Source organism: Asparagus officinalis, chromosome 5 (genome assembly GCF_001876935.1).
Source record: "Asparagus officinalis chromosome 5, Aspof.V1, whole genome shotgun sequence".
Classification (NCBI taxonomy): domain Eukaryota; kingdom Viridiplantae; phylum Streptophyta; class Magnoliopsida; order Asparagales; family Asparagaceae; genus Asparagus; species Asparagus officinalis.
Window position 1 is genome coordinate 27,326,738 of NC_033798.1, and position 21,177 is coordinate 27,347,914.

General features: G+C 40.9%; 1 long non-coding RNA gene across 1 annotated transcript; it reads left to right on the forward strand.

The window, feature by feature from the left end:
* LOC109843783 lies at positions 14,610-16,584 on the forward strand. The gene is made up of 3 exons (XR_002247793.1): positions 14,610-14,824; positions 15,395-15,456; positions 16,297-16,584. It is a non-coding gene; the product is annotated as an uncharacterized LOC109843783 (long non-coding RNA).

Here is a 21,177-nt window from a genome sequence, read left to right on the forward strand (position 1 = left end):
GTAACTTCTTCGTCCAAACTCGGATTTGAGTAGTTCAAAGTGCGTTGGAAAGCCGACAAGGAGTTCTATCAGCTCCAATGGTTGGATCATCTGTAGAATGAATGAGACACGAAGGGTATTGTTCCTTTTGTAAACATCGCGGGGCTCCCGATTAGCCCGTACCTTCGTTATTCCGAAATTCTGTTAGTCCACGTAGTTCGTCGATTCACTTCAAGCCTTCACCGACATCAATCGAACTCCTGTGAACCGGATAGTGACGTTCATCATCGTTCCTTAACACTGAGCTGTTCGTGGAGACCTATAGGCAATTTTCGATGCCTACAGATACCCCCTCCAAAGCGTTCCAGACTCGTTTCTTTTATAGAAGAGGCTGGAATACTTTGGATGTGATTGGTCCAGCCTTCAGTCGGCATAAAGGACCTGTAGTTAGCTTCAATTCTTGACTCCTTCGATTTTTAGTCTATTCGACGTTTTGTTGAATAGCTGAAGTTCTTCCGGCGCTGCGTTTATCGTCTGGCCATCGTCGAAGTCTCGAATCTAAAACTGATGAGTTGAGTTTGGCTCGTGTCGTTGAGTTGACTTAGAATTGACTATCCTTGTCACGTCGTGCTGAATTAGGGTTCCAGACTGCCGTACATTGACTTTCATCACAATGCGTTGACCGACGTTGACCTAGGGTTACGCGTTGACCGATGTTGACCTAGGGTTTCGGATCGCCCGATGTTAGACTTTTTCATCGTAACGCGTTGACTGGCATTGACCTAGGGTTACGCGTTGACTGGCGTTGACCTAGGGTTTTGGATCGCCATTAACACAGTTTATACTCGTGCGTTTGCTAGAGTATACATAGTTTAAGCTCTTAAGGTATTGGAGCGTAGCGGTCCTAAATGTCGGAGTTGCAGGACCAACTATGAAAGTTGATTCCTCTGCACGTGTGGATCTTATCCCTAAGTGATTGGATGTTCGAGTCACGAGACCAACTGACGAAGCTAATTCATCAATGACTCGCATTTATAGAATTTTTGGCAAATTCTCAGCTATCAACGGGTTTGATGAGCCTTTACCGACTACCGTTTGAGTCGGGCTAGCATGCAGATTGTTTAGATCCGTTCTGCACATAACGTTGTACTAAAAGAGTTAACTCTTTTAGTGCTACGACATTGAATACGTAGACTTCGTCTTTCTCACGGGAATAGACTACCCGGCAACGTGTGTTAGACGTAGGCTTAGGATTTTTGGCAAATCCTCAGCCCTCAACGGATTTGATGTACCTTTACCGACTACCGTTCGAGTCGGGCTAGCAAGCAGATTGTTTACATCCGTCCCGAATGTGACGTTGTGCTAAAGGAATGAACTCCCTTAGACTTGATGCTACGACTTCGAATACGTAGACTTCGCCATTGTTACGGGAACAGTCTACCCAGCAACGCGTGTTAGGTGCTAACTTATCCTTACTTAGGATTCAGGATAAAAGTCCCCAGACTCGGATTCTGGTGTCTTCTTCAACCGGTAAAAGACTAAACCGGCAATGCGTGTTAGGCGTTGGCTTATCCCTGCTTAGGCTTCGGGATAAAATTCCCCATGCGTGTGAGGCACGGATTATGATGTTATTAATAACAACCTGCCACAATGTTGAATATGTGGTCTTTTGTCCTTTTTACAGTCAAGGACTAACCGGCAACGCGTGTTAGGCGTTGACCTATTCCTACTTAGGATTCAGGATAAAATTCCCAATGCATAAAAGGCATGGATTTTTGTTGCTACGATGCTGAATACGTAGACTCGGTCGTTTTTATGGGAACGAACCACCCAGCAACGCGGGTTAAGCGTTGACTTATCCATACTTAGGCTTCGGGATAAAATACCCCAGACTGGATTCTGGTGTCTTTTTCAATCGGTGAAAGACTAAACCGGCAACGTGTATTAGACGTAGCCTTATCTCTATTTAGGAGTCGAGATAAAGTTCCCCGTGCATAGGATGTATGGATTTGAAGTTGAGAATTATGTCTTTTCTCAGGGTAAAGACGAACCCAAAATGGAAGAGGAAGAATTTTATATTCTATCTCCCGGCACCGAAGAGGAAGAATTTTCTATTCTATCTTCAGTTGGAAAGGAAACTCGAAGTGGGATCTCCACCCCCAGAATCCGGAAAGATGAAACTGGAAAGGAAACTCGAAGTGGGATCTCCACCCCCAGAATCCGGAAAGATGAAACTAGGAGTGGGATCTCGACTTTGAGAATCGAAAAGATTCAAGTAACCCTAACTTTTATAGGATTGGTTGCTTGATCCAAGAAAAGAGTTCCTCATTTATTGAGGGGAAATTCCGATTTCGACCCTAACTTTTATAGGTTTGGCTGAAAAAGGAAAAAATGGAAGTCTTTTGTTTATCGAAAGGGATAACTCAATCTTAGTCTAACTATCTGCAGGTTTGACTAAGTGAAGTTGGAGACAATCCTAACTTTTATAGGTTAGATTGCTCAATTTGAAAGTGGACCTCTCGTTCATGGAAGGAATCAAGAGGGGAATCTGGCTTTGGCCCTAACTTTTATAGGTTTGACCTGAAAGCAAAGGGAGTAGAATACAAGTACCAGTAGAAATATTGGTTTGTACTAGCCACTCGATGGAGGATTTTGATGTTAAGTGATCAGGACTTAACAAGTAGAAATATTGGTTTGTACTAGCCACTCGATGGAGGATTTTGATGTTAAGTGATCAGGACTTAACACATCAAGCTTTGAAAATTGCCATGAATTGATCGATAGAAATTTTAGTGGACCCACCGCCAATTGATTTGATCAGTGGGGGATTTTGTGAGGAAAGATTGATCTGTCGTCAAACATCAATAGGAGTTTTGTGAGGGAAGATTGATCCAACGAAGCGATCGAATCTCGTCTCAGCAAAAGAGTGTTCAAAAATCACAGCGGGGGTTTAGTGTTTATCACTTTGTTTGTAATGATCGGGTTATCCCTAAGGAAATTACATATAGTATTTTTTTTGGGAACTTCCCGTTACATGAATCATCCACCCCTAGCTTCTTCGCGAAACTGGGTTTATCATTGTATTCGGTTACATGATCGGGTTATCCTTAAGAATATTACATATAAAAATTCTCCAGGAACTTCCCGTCAACGGTAGGAAAAAGTTTAGACTCATATACCTATTGGAGTATCAGGGAGCAGTTTAACCTGTTATACCAGTCGGAGGATTGAGAAGCAGTTTATACTCGTATACTCTTCGGAGTGTTGCCGTTCTCATTTGGCTTATCCCAGCGTTATGACGCCGGTTTCAACTAAGGTCTGAATGCTATTCTTTAAAGTAAAGGAAGTCTTGGTGGGATGAAGGACCCTCATGTGGTACGCGTAGTACTTCGGATCCGTAGTATTCTCAGCTTCCTCCTGATTCGTGATGGGTGGCAGCTTAATCTTGTTGTTTTCAAGAAGGGTCTCGAAAATGGCTGGAACATCTTCGTCCTTGAATGAGTACTCTTTTTGGAGCCTCGAATCCGAAGTCTTCTGCTGTGCAGGTGCCTTGCCCCTATCACGAGAGGCGAAGTTCGAGTTCGGAGAATTAGCCATCGGTTGGCTCCTCTCGGCCTTCTTCCTTTTGAGGAATCGTTCGGCTTGCTCTCCTCGCACCTTCAACTCTCTCCAGGTATTGAGTGGCTCTACTCCCATAACATCCAAGATGTTAATGGACAAATTGTTATGACAGGCTTGCAAGACGAATTCCTCCATGACGGGATCCTTGCAGTTCATTGCCTGATTGCGAAAGCGTTTGATGAAGGTATCCACCGACTCTCCGTCTTTTTGTTTCTCATCGAAGAGTGTCCTGATCGACACTTCAACATCATCATCGAAGAAATGAGTGAGGAACATGCTTTCCAGGTCTTCCCAGCTGTTGATGCTTCCGGGCTTGAGGTGGCGGTACCAATCGAAGGCAGGCCCACGAAGGGTTCCAACAAATGACCGGACCATCAGAGGCTCGTTGCCAGAGATCGCTCACAAATGGGACTTGAAATAGATCAGATGCTGAGTGGGGGAACCCTTCCCGTCGAACGGCGTGAAGTTGATCAGGTTGAACTTCGCCGGATACGGGATTGAATCCCACTCTTTCGGGTAAGGACATGGAATGCCGGTCTTCTTTACCTATTGAGCAGACATTAAAGCATTAATTTTGCTCTCGAGATCCTTCATCTTTTCGTCCTCATCTATATCCTGTTTTGGACAATTTTCGAGAGAAATAATGTGGCCACCCCCAGTGTTATCATCATTGGTGGGTCTACCCCCAGCGTTGTGTTCATCCACATCTAAATTGCTACCTGCTTGGTTAGCAGTGCTGCGACGGCTGGATTCACCTAGCTGATTCGACAAAGCTCGGATTTGTTGGTCGTGCATTTGTCTCATCTCCTGCATAGCCATTTCCATTTCGATTTTGAATGCTTCTTTCTGCTTGGCTAGAGCATCCTCATTGATTTTGGTTATTTTCTCGGTGTTGACCATGAACACTTCCCGAGCTTGTCCTATGCTAGACGTTGTATCGCCAGAGGCAATTGCGGAATAAGAATCCGAGAGTACGTCATCGGAATGGATTCCTTCATGGACACCCTGATAATCATTATGTCCAACGGTTTCTAGCTGAAGCTGAGATATTTGTTGGGTCATTCCCGAACTGACTCTTCTTACTGGAGAGAAATTAGGGTTCGAACCACTTAAAATAATCAGAGATTTTCCCTTATTGACCATGTTGATGGTAACTTCTGGGAATTCATCATCTCGAGCAACCGATCCTCTTTGGTGAAAACGCCTTGATTTGGGCTTCGTCTTTCCATCGGAGATTCTCTCGAATACCGAGACCCTCTGCGGAGCGGTCTTGGGGCAGCTACACGTTGATAATACTACCCTGATAATTTTGATACACGGACAGTGAGAGTCCGCTTCCCGGGTACTTCTCTTTCGAGATTTATTCGTACCCCCAGCCCGATAGTACAACTCATCGACGTTGCGGTCTGAGTAACCTATCGGCTGCTTACACGGATTCTCAGGTATAACGCGTTCGTCTGTCTGACGCGTTTTCTTTTGAGTAAACATTGCCTTGTTGGCATCTACAGGAGTCACACGTTTGGAATCACACCCTTGTGAGGGTGAAACCTTAACGGGCTCCTGGTTTTCTGCACGTACCTCCAAGCGGGCTATTGTAGAAATTAATTTGTTAGGAGGTCGCGTACGACCCCCATTTTCTGCACGTACCTCCAAGCGGGCTATTGTAGAAATTAATTTGTTAGGAGGTCGCGTACGACCCCCAATCCGGATGTTTGTTCAAAGCTCCTTTAATAATCCTAAGCGTTCTTTAATAGGTGCTTTGCCTCGATCTTCGGGTAGAGAGCCAATGCGATCCTTCAATGGGATTCTAGATTTGGGGAGATCCACGCTATCATAGAGCTTCACCGGAGGTGCGGGAGCAATAGGAGTGGGATCTGGAGTTGACAAAGGCCGGAGAGCAGCCTCGGATGCTTTTTTCCTTAGACGCTGACTTGGCCTTTGGCATCCAAACTTGCTTAGATCTTGGTGGTTTTTTGGCCACCTTTTCCTTCTGCAACTCCTATGCCTTCCATACAAGAATCCTCGTCTGCGCTAATAGTGCGCAGCGCTTATAGATGCGCTCCTCAAGAGTTGAACGGGTTCATTTGATACGAACCCATTCATTAGTAGGTGGTTGGGAGGAGGTTCCCAAAGCTTGTTGCTGGAACACTTTGCGCCTTCTGCGTTTCAGATCCGCATCATAGCAGATCCCGTCAACAGGCTCCAAAGCCTTGGCAAATTGACGCGCGAGATGTTGACGGCGCCTTTGACGAGCCCTCTTCGTCAACACTGGTGCACTTTCAACGGGCAACGCCTTGACTTTCGAGGAGTTGTCACGAACGTTGGATCTGGTTTCTTTGGAAGCCGGCGGATCGTTGCGAGGTGTAACTACAGCAGCGACGGGGAAGAGATCGTCTTCTTGGGTCTTCAGATCTGAAGACCAACGAATCTTCCTGGAGGAGGAGGCCTTCCTGCACCTGCAAGGAGAGGCAGATCTGGAGGAGGAAGAGGAGACATACTCCTCGAACTTCTGCTGGTCGAACTCGTATTCGACCTCTTCGAGCACCGGGATCTTGATCATCGGCTGCGGCACGACAGCTTCGGCAGCAAAGCTATTGGCGAAAGTTACCTTAGTCATTGATTTCATTAAACTTTAAGCATTACAAATGAATTCAAACAACAAAAGAATAAAAGATTACAACTTTCTTGAAAATAAGCATAAGATCCGTTCGTCGTCTCTTGTTTGCGTGGGTCTTTAGCCTGTGACGGGGATGTCGATATCCGTGGACTACCTGGCAATCAGATCAGGTTTAGAGCTTCGTCGATCCGCGAGGAAATCTAGAAACAGAAGCGCTTATCTCGACAAAAGCGAGATAATTGCTCTTCTTAGAATTACCACAACGGGATAATACTAAGGATTGGATGCGGGTGATGTAGATCTGACGACTTTCGATCTCTTGTGTTGAAGAACTCGATCACTCTTCAGTTCGGCAGGGCTTCGCCAATTCTCCAAAATTCCAGATCCGAAAAAATGAGGCTCCAGGGGCTGTATTTATAGGCTCAAGGAGATAACGGGCGGTTAAAATCGCATAAGGGCCCAAATCTACGTTGGAGACACCCCAGGGTGTCTCCACCTGAGCCGAGAAACCCTTGGGTGTCTCGGCCTTGGCCAAGACACCCAAGGGTGTCTCGCTTGGCCGAGACACCTCGAAGTGTTGAGACGCCGTTTTTTTCATATGTTTGTTCGTTTCCGCCGTAACTTCATCGTCCGAACTTGGATTTGAGTAGTTCGAAATACGTTGGAAAGCCGACAAGGAGTTCTATCAGCTCCAATGGTTGGATCATCTGTAGAATGAATGAGACATGAAGGGTATTGTTCCTTTTGTAAACATCGCGGGGCTCCCGATTAGCCCGTACCTTCGTTATTCCGAAATTCTGTTAGTCCACGTAGTTCGTTGATTCACTTCAAGCATTCACCGACATCAATCGAACTCCTGTGAACCGGATAGTGATGTTCATCATCGTTCCTTAACACTAAGCTATTCGTGGAGACCTATAGGCAATTTTCGATGCCTACACTAGCCATCCTAAAAACTCACTAGTCCACATCTCAAATAAAGTCAACATTCATATCACCGGATAACTTACTGTTCACAAATCCTCTATGCGCATCTAATACCACTACAGGAATCGGTCAGAGGACTACACACAATTCGATCTCGACCTGGTCCGAACTCAGGCAAAGCTCAGGTGACGAAACAGGTCACAGACTAAGATGACTACACGAATTCACTTTAGCCTAATAAATCAACAGCCACATCCGATCACATGAACAAAGACTTTCCCATACCAACTCTTCTCGTTTTACTAAGTCAACAATCAAAGTCCACAATATCTCTGGTTTACTATCTAAATTCAGTCAACGCACACACACATTGTCACTAAGCCTTGTTCATGACGCACAAGGCCACTAAGTCATCGTGACGCCCCTTTTTTCACACTTGGCTGTAGTCCAAGGTGAACTAGAGATGTCAAACCTGCCATGCACCTCCACTGTGCAACAACATGTTTTACCAATCATAGTAATATCCTCTAGTGGAATCAAGTAGAAGTGAAGGTACAAAACAGGCAAATATGGGAAATAAAAATACAATAGACATGATGTAGAAAGAAATATCTCATAATGATATCATGTCTCGACTATAATAAAATGAAATACAACTGATATACATCTGGAGTCTGAAATAACATGACATGCCTTAATAATATGAATACAAACTCAAGTGACTGAATGGAAACATAAGACTACTATGGAGTCCATACTAGTAAAAGTACAAGACGATGACTCTCCGATGCTCTGAGCCGCCTGAAAATTAAAAAGAAAAAAATAACAACAACAAGAGCGTCAGAGCGCTAGCAAGATTACCTCCATCTGCCCCCGGGAAGGGCTACTAGATGTAGTGGAGGCTCTATCTATTAAGCATAATCTACCTAGACCATTTTCCCGTATCTGATGGTATGAATACTTAGAAATCTAAAACACAAGACGTAGTATGTCGAGATATAGTATTTCTCAAATTGTAGATAACTAAATATTAATTCTGAACTAAGCAATCAAAAATATAACTAGAACGTAAAGCATTATAATCAGCAAAGTTATCTCGTATACTCGCATAACCAAATATCTCAACCTTGAGTCGTGGTCACTTTTGGCATCTACCAGATACTAAAAAAAATCATTTTGTAATATTATTGTGTCCCCGTATAAAACAACAGGATAGGAGTATCGATTCATATACAATCTATACGGAAACAAAGACATAGGTTCACTAACCTCAGTGCACGCTCTTGTGGGTAACTAAACATAGATTCAAAGACCCCATCGCACTATCATGCAAAAAAATAAACGTAGGTCTATTGACCCTAACGTACTATCGTGTGAATAATAAACACAGGTCCATCGACCCCAGCGCACTATCATGCGGATAACGCACGCTCGTGCTGATAAACAAGTGTCATAGGTTCAACGACCTCTTCGCACGCTCGTGCAGATAAACAAGGGTCATAGGTTCATCGACCTCTTCATACGCTCGTGCGAAAAAATGAATGTCATAGGTTCATCGACCTCTTCACATGCTCATGCCGATAAACAAATATATGTAGTGGAGTGAAATTCATCACGGTCTCGTTTTCGGCGTACTAACTCACTAACTCAAAAGTGTAATCGTAACAATATTTTATCATAATCCCATAAGGATACTCACATAATTTTTATAACATATTCATGACTATAAGTATGACAATCGAGCATCTTAAACTCTGCGAACACCTCTTAAACTTGAGCAAACAAACTCCAGAAAAAAAAAAGAAACTGGGTTAAACAGCCCAAGAAAAGGGTCGGCGTTACTGTTAGTAAAACGAGCATATGTTTTTCTAGGAAAACTATTTTTAGGAATAGATTTTTGTTTTGAAAACTAGATTCATACATCTTTCAATTGGCACTACTTTGAGTAAATTTTTAATTCATTTGCTATGCCAAGTTTTCTATTGAACTTTATACACGTACAATAGTTTTTTTTTGCAGACGTGACATTAGTAAAAAGACTATATCATTCTCTATATAAACTATTTTTAAGCTTGGTTTTATATTTTAGAAACTAGGTTCACATATCTTTCATTTGGAACTATTTAGTTCAATTTGGAGTTCATTTAATATCTCAAATTTTTAGTTTAATATCATATACCTGCTGTAGTTTTTTGCAGAACGTGTTGTTAGCCAAATGATCATGTCTTTCTCTTGAATTCACACATAACTATCAAAATGATTAATTACACATGAAAAGATCTACACAAATAACAAAAAAATATTTCATTTAATCAGATTCACATTTATTTAGGAAAAACACAAACCTATGATTTAAGCATCGTTACTAAACATGCGAAAAAAATATTGATTATTCCTCTAAGATTCAACATGATTTAAATATGATTAAAAATGAAAATAAATTCCAAATTTCCTAATGATTATGATCATAAATCTAATAGCAATATTAAGGAAAACAATATTTTTAGTTTTAGCATTTGATTAAAATTTATCATCAAAATCTAACTTGTTTTAACATGACAGATTAAGCTCAAGTACGACAATCTCATCTTTAAACTTCTTATAATTTTAACTAATTACTGGGAAGGTTTGGTAGGAGATAATCTTGCCTTGATGCTGCCGATATTCTCAAACAAACGATTGCGTGAGAATTCCCTTTCCTCCAGTCGCTAGCCTCCGCTTCCTCTCCACAAATATCATAGAAAACACTATGTTTCTCTTCTACACTTTGTGAGTTTTGTGTGTTTTAGAAGAGAGTAAGTGAGAGGTATTTATAGAGAGGTTAGGGGGACATAGAGCCTAAAACAAACAGTAGTGAAGGATGGAAAAAAGGAGTAGTGGAGGGAAACAAGGAGTAGCGATGCAGGGAAACAAGGAGTGGTGGAGGGAACCAATGAGTAATTTATGGGAGTAATTTGTGGGATGTTGCTTAGTGGAGGAAAAATAAGGAAAATGCCTTTTTCTTTACGTTATTCTAATAATGAAACCCGACTATTTTCTGTTCATTTTTCTATGTTCAGTATATTCGTTGTAACTTTCCCATCCGACATCGAAATGAGGTAATTTAATATTTGTTGGAAAGCTATTGAAAAGACCTACAACTTTGAGTTTTCTAAGATTTGAACTGCATCATTGTGTAAAACACATAAACTTTTAACTGATCATTTCACCAGATATGCATTTGCACTCGAATATTCACAAATATATATTGCATTAATCTCAAGTCAATTCCTATCATACTCAAACATCAAAATATGATGTTTATTACCATATAATTATTTGTCATAAAATATTTAAATTTTCAGGGTTTTACATTCTTCCTTCCTTAAAAGAATTTTGTCCCCGAAATTCCGCAATCGTATCGTAGAGATTAATAATACCAGAAAAGCACGTTGAGAGGATAATCCAATCCTCACATACACATCTCGTACCATTAATCCCTAGATATGAACATAGCAATATCTAAAGTTAACAATCTAGAATACAAATACTCGCACTTAACCCTAACTAAACGGAACTAGTACGTCGAGCGAAAAATCCAAATGAGGAACCTCCCATATATATCATGTATTCCGAATGATTAGGAACTAAGTGTTAATACCCCCATCCTAGTGTTAAATATAAATATGACTATCCAGATAATCATAAACCATAAGCAAATCATAATCAAATCAATTTACCTGTTCAAACAGGTGTGGGTAGTAGCGACGCATATCCTCTTCACGCTCCTAAGAAGCCTCCTCAGCTCCCTTCTGGTTCCACTGAACTTTCACTAAGGGAATGACCTTATTTCTTAATCTCTTGTCCTCTCTAGGAAGTTTGCAAACTGGTACCTCGATGGTGGAAAAATTTGTCTGAATCTCGATCTCAGGTGTATCAATCACCCTCTGCTACTCCTCATCGTGTCGGTGCTTCTTGAGCATCAACACATGAAATACGTTGTGTACACTAGACATCGACGCAGAAAGGTCTAGTCTATAAGACACAGCTCCAACACGCTCAAAAATACTGAAGGGCCTAATAAATCTCGAGGCAAGTTTTCCCCATTTGCCGAATCGCTGAACGCCCTTCATAGGTGATACCTTCAACATGACAAAATATCCAACCTAAAACTCCAAAGGTCATCGTCTCTAATCCGCATAGCTCTTTTGCTGACTCTGAGCGGTAAGAATACGCTCTCTAATTAATGCTACCTTCTCTGTAGTCTGTCTCACAAGCTCTGGCCCAAGTAATAAGCTATCCTCCGGCTCTGCCCAACAAATCGGGGATCTACAGGGTCTCCAGTACAATGCCTCATACGGAGCCATACCGATCGTCGCTTGATAACTGTTGTTATAAGCAAACTCGATCAAAGGAATGTGGTCCTCCCAGCTACCCTGGCATCTAGAATGCAGGCCCGCAACATGTCTTCCAAGACTTGGTTTACTCTCTCTGTTTGCCCATCTGTCTATGGCTGAAATACACTGCTATAGGATAATCTGCTACCGAATGAATCCAAGAAGCTCCTCCAAAAGTGCAAAGTGAAAACTGAGCCTCGATCTGACACGATCGTCTCTGGAACACCGTGTAATAGAACTATCTCCCGAATAAAAATCCTCACGTAAGTCTCGGCGATGTAGGTAGTCCTTACTGTTATAAAATGTACTGACTTCATCAATCAATCAACTAACACCCAAACGGAATTGTCCCTTTCTTCGACCTCGGTAACCCCATAATAAAATTCATAGAGATATCCGCCCATTTCCATTCTGGAATGAGTAAAGGTTGTAGGTTTCCTATTGGTCTCTGATGTTCTGCCTTCACCTGCTGATAGGTAAAGTATTTAGCTACATATTCTGCTATCTCCCTATGCATACCGCTCCACCAAAAGTGTCTCTTTAGGTCCTTGTACATCTTTGTTGTGCCTGGATGCACTGTGTACCTCGAACGATGCGCCTTATCAAGCAACTCCTTCTTCAGCTCTGCACTAGCTGGCATAACTAATCGGCCTTTCATTCGAAGGCCTCCATCTACTCCAACGGCCTAATTGGCTTTGGGTTCATTAGAAATCTCCCCCTTTTGGTTTTGAATCCAAGAGTCCTCTAGCTGTGCTCTGATCACTCTATCACTCAAAGATGGCTGCATTGACATAGCTCCCAAAAATGCGCTGCTCCTATCGATCTGTGGCCTAAAACCAAATTGGCTAAGGGTGTAAAGGTCTCGGTACAATGAACACCTCAAAGCTGCAACCCGATGTTGATGCTTCCTGTGCAAAGCGTCCACTATGACGTTCACCTTTCTTGGATGATACTGAATCGCGAACTCGTAATCCTTGATGAACTCGACCCATGGTCACTGCCTCTGGTTGAGTTTCTTCTGAGAAAATAGGTATTTTAGACTCTGGTAGTCTGTAAATAACTCGAACTGCATCCCTGTGACGCCCCTGGGTTCACACAAGGCTGCAGTCCTCGGTGAAACCAAGAATGTCAAACCTGTCATACACCACACCGTGCAATAACATGTTTCACCATCACAATTAACATCTCTCTAGTAGAGTCAACAACAGGTGTAGGTACAAAAGCAAGTAAAAGATAATACAAGAGATACTGATGAAATGAAAGAAATCAAAATAATATTTCATCATCCAACATATAGAAATACAAAGTCAATATCTGAAATGGATAAACTGGAGTTCTTATCAAATCTCAAATACAACAAATCTGAGTAAAGGAAGTAAGGCACACAACCTTTACAATATCTAGAATAAAGTCCTCAAATATCTAAACAAAATCTACAATGGAGCTCCAAAATAAAACATATCTAAAAATAGTCAGCTGAACACTAAAGCGTGTCGCCATCAACCTGCCAAAATAAAACATATCTAAAAATAGTCAGCTGAACACTAAAGCGTGTCGCCATCAACCTGCGACTCTCCAGGCTCCTGGCTCGTTACCTGAAAGGGAGAGGGACAACGAGCGTCAAAGTGCTAGCGAGCAACATCACAACCAACCCCAAGGGAAAGGGCTCGTTGTATACAAAAAAATACAGTATTTACATAATAGTCAAAAATCAGGGCTCCTAGAAAATAATGGATTTTAGTATTTAGGAAACTACAACACGAGCATAGTTACGTCGAGCGAAATAATCCAAACAAGGAAACCCTCATGTATATACCTTGTATCTCAAATTGTAAATCCCTAAATACAAAACCCAAAGTCTAATACATGAATAATAAACTAAAAGAAACAACCCATCTCAATACTAAATCAAAAGTCACGCCGAAACCATATAAGTGTCAAAGGTCAATATCACATAAGTGTCGTATCCTGTCTAGGTAGCTATCATGTCCAAATCTCATGTAATCATGTCATATCCTGATTCAGATAAGTGTCATACTCATAGCTTAACAAATGTCCAAGACGTGGTCAAATATGTAAATGTCCAACATGATGACTGAAATGTGAATGCATGTCCAACACATGGACTGAATAAAATACGTGTCCAACACATGGACCGAAATGCTAAGTATCCAACACATGGATCAATAGTAATGTATGCCCAACACATGGACTATAAGTAAAGAGGTGCAATTGTCAAAGGTATATGTGGAAAGATATACATATCCCATACTCGCACGTGTCTCGATGTGCGGGTCTAAACTTGTGTCAAAAGTGTCAACTCACATGTATAGACAAATGTTCCATACTGTAGATTTAATGCCAGAAAAATTGAGGTAAACAATTCGTACACACAATATACACAACAAATATACTCCTGCACAAACAGTATCGCGGTCGACCGTAGAGGCCACTCCGGTCGACCGCAAAATGAGCAGAGATGTTCTGCTTGACAGAACGCCCATCGGTCGACCGCACATAGCGCTACGGTCGATCGCGAGATTGGCAGATGCCCAAATTTAGGTTTTTCTCTGCTTCGAAAATTGATCCAAACAATACATCTCTGCTTCCAAACGATATATCACATATTCTACCACATATGAATCATCATATAACAACATTTAGCATGTAGAAATCATCACTAAAAATCGTGAACATGCATACCCGTGTTTTAAACTTTATAAAACATTAAAAATCAGAAATTTAACTCTTAATAAAACATTTTCAGTTAGATCTCTTTAACCAAAAATCATTGGTGGGTATTTGAAAACTGAAATACTTAGTTTTCACATCACATATCATAAGGATCTATCTAAGTACGCAAAATAGTGATTTAGGCTCAAGAGAGCTCATTAAAATCGTTAGAAAAACTCATAAAAACAAGGGTGAGAGATTGGGCGAGATGTTACTCGCCTGAGGGGGTTGATGAACTGTAATAATTCTAAGTTTTTAGATAGATATATATAAGGAAAAGTATTGGGGCTTTTATGTAAAATTTGTTTGAGGGTTCTAATAGCAAAAATGACCTTTATAAATACCCCAAAAACCCTAACCTTTTTCCTGTCAGTCATTCTTTTTCTCCCGTCTGTTCCGCCGCTCAAGTGAAAAAAAGAAAAGAAAAGAAAGAAAATACCCCTGCTGCTACCTCTTGATATTTTTCTTGCATTCCTCTTCTCTGGAGCACGCCATGTCTAGGAGAGACATGGGGAAAAAAAATTATCACATGGGAATGCAATCTGATATTGGATCAAGAATATTAAGCAAGGTAGATATTATCCTATTTTCTACCTTAAGTAGTGTATTTATATGAAGTTCATTGATTTCTTTATTTAAAGATCAGTCATGGCTATAAGCCTTTGATTTACCATGTCCCATTCACATTATTTTCAGCAAAGCATATAGTGTATGCATGACTATATTTGAAACTCTATACATATCTCTACATCATCTTTATTTAGATGGATCTCAATGCCGATTATGAATTTGTTTTGAACATGAGGGCTTACAACCAAACCTGTAGCCAAAGAGGTGACGTCCCTGATCTTTGATTAATTTGTTTTAGTTATGGCTAGTGCTTAGCACGGTGACTACTTGTTCTACCCCCTTTGGATTTTATAGGATAAATTAATAATCACAGTTATCCTCATGTGCTTGATAGGATAAGATATTAATTGTTCAACTTGATGAGGACCTATGGGATCCCTGCCTTTCCTGAAGAAAAAGACAACTGATGCAAGTAGCTATTGATATAATACAGATTGTTTGAATAGCTTAATAAATGTTAATATTTAGTAGAATGTTTGTATTGATGGTTGTATGTATATTTTTCTTTTAGGGATTCCAAGTGATTTCGAGAGGGCGTTGTGAGTGTTGTTAGTTTGTTTCCTCGGGTTTATGGTAAGTGGTAAATTTATGCATTGTGCATTGCGTATTTTTCCTACAAAATGATAGTAAGTATATGTGGATTGTGCATTGCGTATTTTTCCTACAAAATGATAGTAAGTATATGTGGATTTGTTTCCTGATGGATTATATTCCTTTGTATGATTTACTGCCTACAAAATGATAGTAAGTATATGTGGATTTGTTTCCTGATGGATTATATTCCTTTGTATGATTTACTGGTATATCATTTGTTGATTGGTTTGATTTTGTGATGCTCATGGATATTTGGTATAAGCTTATGCTTATTTTCTTTGTCAATTGTTATGTCTTTTCATATATATAGTAGTAGGTTGAGATGCATATGTGGTTGATTGATTTCACTATTGGTTAGCCTTTGGCATTTTTGTATATCATACTTGGTTATATGAACTTTGTTCATTTTCTTTTTAAACATATGCATCTCAAGTCAATATACCGGTATATGTCGGATATAAGCAAGCTATTAAAACAGGACTCAATGTGCCTCTATGAGGTTTTATTTTAGCGCTAAGAGCCCAAATTGGGTCTCACCGTCCCGGAACCACGGGCTTAATAATTGTGGGGTTTACCGAGTCAACCGGAGTATGAAGTGTTGACCGCATTGAGACGTAGCATGCTTATTTCTATTCCATGATTTCTAATTTTCTTAAATATTTGTATCAAATACTAGAGTTCATTAATGATTCTATATCATTCTTATATTTTGTTTATTTCTCGTTGTAATATTTTAGTTTTGCAAAACCAGTGTTTAATGTATGAATTTATCCACTTATTGAGTTGTGAACTCATTGTGTTATTTCTATTTCTTTTCAGAGACTCGGGATTAGGTGGAATTGAGGATTGTCAACTTCTTAGAACGAAGCAAAGAATAATTCGAGATTGTTATTGTCTTCTAGGCGAAGGTTAAATAAAGTCTTTAATGTTTAGATGATGAATTGAGAGTTTGTAATAATGAGATTCTTTCTTTAGGTTGAGATTTATTTGGAGTTGAGGAATATTTATTTTTATCAAGTTAATTGGCTTAGTTGACTTTTGGGATTATAGAGAATATTTGTTGTTGGTTTTAGTTCAATGAAGAGATTTGTTTTAGTGTTCTTTTAATGAATGTATATTTTGGAGGACTTTTCACAGGTTTAGTCCGGCTCTAATATTCCTTTGAGGTTCGGAAATTGGGGTCGTGACATAAACACCCAAAAACGAGTGAGAAAGATCCTCCTTCAATCTGAACAGCGAAACTCCACCGAAAATCCTTCGAAACGCCCCAAAAACATAAAAAACGAAGTTAGGGTTTGAGAGGAGAGAGAGAAGGTGGGTTGAGGCTATTAGGGTTTGAAAGAGAGTTCTGAGAGCTTCAAAACGAGTATATATAAGTAGGGTAACAATCGGGTTTGGTATAAACAAAACCAACCTGAAACAGAACTGAACTAGCGTCTGTACGCTTAGCGGTCGACCGCAGCGACCACGGCGGTCGACTGCTCAGAGTTCTGGGCCATGCTCAGACTGGGGTTCGGTAAAAAGGTTGTAACTTTCTCATACGATCTCGGAATGAGATGATTTAAGATTCGTTAGAAATCTATTGAAGAGACCTACAACTTTGGTCTTATATACTTTTCCAGATTCTAACTAAATCAGTATGAAAAATATAGAAACTCTTAACTGGTCAAAATTCTCAGATTATCAATATTTGCCTTTGTGCATGTTTTGTGTATTTACACTCATATATTCACAAATATACATTGAATTGATCTCAAATCAATTCCTATCATACTCAAACATCAAAATACATTATTTTTACCATATAACATATTTATAATTATTTATCACACTATATTCAAATTTTTTGGGGTTTTACAATCCCGTACAGGTAATGTCTCCATGTCTTTAGTGTGAAGACCACTACTGCTAGCTCCAAGTCGTGCGTGGGATAGTTCTGCTCATGTGTCCTCAACTGTTGAGAGGTATAACCTACTACTTTCTGGGTCTACATAAAAACGCCTCATAGGCCTACTAGTGATGCATCTGTGTAGACAACAAATGTCCTATCACTGCTCGAAATAGTCAAAACTGGTGCTGTAGTCAACTTGGTCTTTAAGGTCTCAAAGGAGTTCTGGCACTCCGTGCGCCAAATAAACTGTACACTCTTCTTTGTAAGGCATGTAAGTGGTGTGGAAATCTTTGAGAAGTCCTGAATGAACTTCCTTTAATAGCCGACTAAACCCAAGAAGCTACGAATCTCGGTAACCGTCTTCGGCGGCTCCTAATCGAGTACTACCGTAACCTTAGCTGGATCCACTGCAATGCCCTCTCTGCTAATGATGTGACCCAAAATTCAGACCTCTGATAGCCAAAACTTACATTTGCTAAACTTAGCGTATAACTGATGCTCCCGCAAAGTCTGCAATGCTAATCGTAGATGTTGCTCATGCTCTGCCTCCGATCTCGAATAGATAAGGATATCATCGATAAAAACAATCAAAAACTGGTCCAAGTATGGATGAAAAACCCGATTCATCAAATCCATGAATACCACGAGTGCATTGATCAGCCCAAATAGCATGACAAGAAACTCGAAGGACCCATATATAGTGAGAAAGGCAATCTTGGGAATATCCATCTCCCGAACTCACAACTGATGATAACCAGAATAAAGATCAATCTTAGAGATATACTATGATCCCTGTAGCTGGTTGAACAAGTCATCAATCCTCGGTAATAGGTACCTAATCCTGATGGTGACCTTGTTCAACTCATGATAATCGATACATAATCGTATACTACCGTCCTTCTTCTTCACGAAAAGGACTGGTGCTCCTCATGGAGAATGACTCTGACGAATAAATCCCTGAGATAACAACTCATCCAACTGGGTTTGTAGCTCCCTCATCTTAGTAGGTGCTATACGATAGGGTGCTCGGGATATTGGTGCTGTGCTCGACTGTAACTCGATGTAGAATTCAACCTCTCTCATAGAAGGTAATCCAGGTATGTCCTGAAAGACATCCTGATAATCCGAGACAACTCTAGTTTTACACAAATTAGCACTCTGGTCCCTCAGCATCACCTCCTCGATGTATGCCAAAAGAGACTCCACAAACTGGTTGCCCTATGAAGTCGTTACGATCAACTTAGACCCATCGGACGCTTGTAAGTTGATTGTCTTAGCGAAACAGTCGATAATGATATGGTAGGATAAAAGCCAATCCATACCGAGAATGACGTCAAACTCCAACATCCGCAACACGATCAGATCTATGAGAAACTCAGAATCATCTAAACTGATGACACAGCTCCTGCAGATACTCTCTAATATGGATACCTTCCCTAGAGGAGTAAAGACGGATAGTGGTACGTCTAAAGGATGTGCAGCTAACTAAAGCCTATCCATGAACATATGAGAAATAAAAGAATGCGAAGCTCTAGAATCAAACAAGATCCGAGCCGGAAAGGAATTTACAAGAAAGATACCTTCCACTATGGCTCCGTTTGCACCCTGATCATGTGGTACGGCCGCATAAATCCTAACGGTGGCTAGTGACTGCTGAATTGCTGATGGTGGAGCATACGGGGCCATCTATCCCTCAAGAATCTCCTGGATAGCATGGATTTGGCCTGTTGGCCCCTCAATCCTCGGAATGACAGATGATGCCTCGATCCTCCGCTGCTACTAACCGTAGGCACGGTCCTACTGCTGCTGCTGGCCCTGACCACGATTCTGCTACTGACCATGTCCTCGACCTTGCTACTAGCCTCCTCTTGGTGCGCTACAGCACTCTGCTACTCTATGCCTAAATTTCAGACAGTTGTGGCATGTCCTCTAAAATTTGTGTTGCTGCTGCCTCCTCTTATCCTACGGTGGTCTTCTCTTAAACTTTCCTTGCTACTGATGCTAAAAATCCTTACCCCATTGCTGGGGTCCTCTAGGTCCAGTAAAAGGTCTCGTACCCTTGCCCTTATCCCCGGTCGGTCCTGCCTTTGCATTTACTTCCTTGTCTTTCTAGAACATAGTCATCTCAGTCTCCTGAGAAATGGTAGCATTAGCTACCTCTCGAACTGAGTGAAACCTCCTGGAAACGAGGTAGTGACGAAGGATAGGATGTAGACCTGCTATAAACATCAGTACTTGGCATTCTCTGGTCTGCCACATGCCCGTAAAGTGAAGCAGACTCATAAACTTGCTTTCGTAATCATCTACGGTCATGTCTATCTACGTTAATTTGGACATCTCAAGTTCCTTCCCGGCCCATGCCGCGAAAGAGATGTATTGATCATCAAAAAAGTATACAAAATCCTCCCAGGTGAGAGTCATCCGGTGCTCTGGGGTAAATTAAATTCGATACCATCCTCCAGCATCACCCTTAAGGCTGTAAGCTGCTAGCCTCTGCCTTTGCACTGAATTTACACCAAGTAAGTCTAGTATGTTACTCAAATCCTCCTTCCATTTATGAGCAGCAAGTGAATTTGATGACCCCTGAAACTTCGGTGCCCTCATCTTCTGATACCACTCTACTAAACGGAGCCAAGCCTCCTACTCTACTGCTCGCCCTATAGCTGGTGGTGGCGTAATCTCTAGTGTGATTTCTAGGGTCTCCTCCGAGATAGGAATGACTGGAATCACCGGTGGTGGTATAACTGGCTGAACATGATTCGTCATCTGCTCCTTGAGTGCTGCTAACATGGCTTTTATAGGTGCTATGAGGTCTACAAGGTGCTACGGAGCCTGCTGTAGCTCTGGTGGGGCCTGTTACTGTGCGGTTGGAGCCTGCTACGGCTCTGGCACCTCTCGCTCAGCTCTCCTGGTACGAGGCCTACCACGTCCGCATCCTTGTCCCGCCATCTAAAGTTTAGAAAAATGGTTTATAATACATAGTATTGAGACCTCAGGCGAAAAAACATATAAATTATTTATGAAAATACTTTTAAATCAAAGTAAGGTAGTCATAAAAAAATTCTAAAATTTTGAGATATACGCATATATCGCCTCACTCATTCTAGGAAATTCTTATCAGACTCTATACATGAATCCTAAAAAAAATCTTTTCTAGCTCTACGACTCAACACAGGATGATCCTAAAGATACTGGAACTAGATCTCTGATACCAACTATGACGCCACTGTTTTCACACTTGGTTGTAGTCTAAGGGGAACCCAGAGATGTCAAACCTGCCATGCACCTCCATTGTGCAACAACATGTTTCACCAATTACAGTAATATCCTCTAGTGGAATCAAGTAGAAGTGAAGGTACAAAACAGGCAAATATGGGAAATAAAAGTACAATAGACATGATGTAGAAAGAAATATCTCATAATGATATCATGTCTTGACTATAATAAACAGAAATACAACCGATATATCTGGAGTCTGAAATAACATGACATGTCTCAACATGGATCAACTAGAAATCGTACTAAGGCAACATGCCTTTACAATATGAATACAAACTCAAGTGACTGAATGGAAACATAAGACTACTGTGGAGTCCATACTAGTAAAAGTACGCGACGGAGACTATGCAGGAACTCTGTCACCATGCAACTCTCTGATGCTCTGAGCCGCTTAAAAGTTAAAAAAGAAAAAAAAAGAATAACAACAAGAGCATCAGAGCGCTAGCAAGATTACCTCTATCCGCCCCCGGGAAGGTCTACTAGATGTAGTGGAGGCTCTATCTATTAAGCATAGTCTACCTAGATCATTT